Raw genomic sequence first — 2,628 nt, 5'->3', positions numbered from 1 at the left:
AAAAAAAAAAAAAAAAAAATCATTTCCTTTGTGAAGGAAGTTTATGCTAGTAATATTTTTACATGTAATTTTCCTTAAAGTTTCTTTGACCTGCCTCTGTATTGAGCTGGCCTTGTCTCTGGAATGGCCAGGGTTCTAGGCCTCATTGTCATAGAGGCCTTGCGATCCCCAAGACTAGATTGTGGTGAAAGTGAAATGATTAAAATCATATACTACATTGAAAAAGAAGGTAGTGGGAAGAGCAATATGGATCTTTATCCATATTCTACAAGCTGTGATTTAGTTAGTCCCAGCAGGGACAGAATCCCCGACATCTAATCATGCAATACATCCTTCTGCAGGCATGATTTCTGAGTAACACTTTTGGCTAAATTTTTATACAGTTTCTTTGTGAACAATAGCTTTCCTGGGAAAAACACATTTTTTTTTTTCAGAAAAAGAGTGATAGAACCAGAGGTTAAAGTAATACTACAAACCAGCTACTTATCCACAGTTTTTTCTTATATAGTATTCTGACCGGTATTTTCATACATGTCTTACGGCACTGGTCCTACAACCAAAAGCGCGTGTCAAACCTATTTTATAGATGAACAACTTGAGGTCTGCTGCACTTGGGAACATTCCAGGGTCCCTGCTTTGTACACGATATGACCAGCACTAGACTCAGTGTGAGGTGATAGTGCCTGCCCTGTCTTTACTGCTACCAACAAGAACACAGCTTTGTTCTTGAATTTATTTCTTTTCTAGAGGAATAAAAACTATCTCCCAATGTGTAGAAAGACCCTGTGTCCAAGGCACTGGAGCCTGGCCTGAATTAATGTAAAACTGAGCAGGCGATGAGTGCACCGGACTTCCAGGGAACTGCCCTCGTTCATCTCCCTCACCCGTGTCAGTAGAAGTCACTCCCTGTCCCTTTACTCACCCTGGAGATGCTCCAGCAGCAACAGCCTTTCTGACATAAAAGTTAACTTTGGACCATGATGTTCAGAGCTTGGGTTATGTGCCTGACCAGCAAAATAGCACACTATCAAATTTCCCCTAGTGGATTATAAGCAGTTTGACAGGCAGCATAATCTACTCCTTGTATTGGCGGGGCAACTAGGATTGTTTTTGAGACCATCTTTACACTTCTGTAGGAGTTCAATGGAATGAATTACTAGAAGAGGTCCACATAACACATTTGTGGGAGCACGACCTTATGTAGATAGGAAAACCCACAGCTCCCCCCAGGTTGTAGGTGAGACAGGCCATGCTCACCACAGTACAAGGAAGGAAAACATTTGCTATGACTGAACTCCCCAGCCCATGAGTAGGAAGTAAGGGCTTCTTTACAAAAAACCTTCCATCTCCAGTCTTCGATGTGTTTCTGCGCACAGGGAAGTCCTGATTTTCAATATGCCCAGGGGCACTAGTGCTGATGTTCATACAAAGACCACCATGTGCACTGCAAAAAGCAGCTCACAGCTTCCCAGAATGGCCATGAATTCAAGGAAAGGAAAAAATTTTCTTCCTGCTAAGATTGGAGGTCACTGGGCAGGGAAGTACAGACAAGTGCTAATGGGTGAAGAACAGGTCCTCCTTGTGCGAATGAGACTGATACTATATCAGAAGTACCTGTCCCATAGTAGGTGATACTTGAAAAGGTGAAAAATTTGCAGGCCTTTGTCCCATGCTTAACAACTCCCAGAAGAGGGGAGAATTTTATCTTAAATCATATTTGATGTGTTTGGTTGAGCATCTGGTGTATAAGCACGTACAAGGACCCTGAAGTCCTCACTTCCGTAGCTTGTCCTGATCGCTTTTACAGCCCTGTGAGCATTATAGACTACTTGTCCTGAAAAGGGGCATTAGATGGTTGTGTGCCACTGAAACACTAGCAGACCCATTCCTCATCTGTTAGAGCCATCTCTGCAGGAGGTGCTGCAGGACAAGTGCATTAATCCTCACGCCCTGTGCACATAGCACATGGTGTTCTTTGTGTGCACACCTAGTAGTTTCAAACATGAATGTTTGCTCACTTTGACAGGAACAAGCTGATTCTGCACCCTGAAAGTCCTGGTCATGAGCCACCCACAGATACTGACTGTAAAGTTTCCTTCATGCCTTACACACACCCTTCAGGTATTTGAGATGTATTTGTAAGTCTCATGAGAGTTGCATAGTCCTCCCCAGTGCAAATGTCAGGTGATACTAAAATCACCCAAATCCCTGTGCTGATTGGAGTCTTCCTCCTCCTGCGGCTGTGCCCCATTGGCCTGCTCTCTCCTGGACCTGGGCTCAGTGTGCCCAGTTTGGAACATTATGCTCTCTCTATCTCTACCACCACTCACTCAGCCCCACACAGAACCTGATGGGAACATGCAAATACCACCATCTGAAGATGTGTGATAAAAATAATGTCCAAAGTCCCTCCTATGTGACTCCAAAAGACCTGAGGGAATTGCACAACAGAAAAGCACCATGGATACATTTTTGTTTCCACATGAGAACATTAACCAGACTCAGTTTAGGAGTTGAGCTGAGAGCAGGCACTGCACAACCCCTCAGCATGGACAGGAACCTTGATTTGAATAGAGGTTTCAAAGAGGAGCAGGAGGAGGAGGAGGAGGAGGAGGAGGAGGAGGAGGA

Source organism: Chinchilla lanigera, unplaced genomic scaffold (assembly GCF_000276665.1).
Source record: "Chinchilla lanigera isolate Chin_1 unplaced genomic scaffold, ChiLan1.0 scaffold00097, whole genome shotgun sequence".
Lineage (NCBI taxonomy): Eukaryota > Metazoa > Chordata > Mammalia > Rodentia > Chinchillidae > Chinchilla > Chinchilla lanigera.
The sequence above is the reverse complement of the archived record's forward strand: the minus strand, read 5'-3'. Positions refer to the sequence as shown.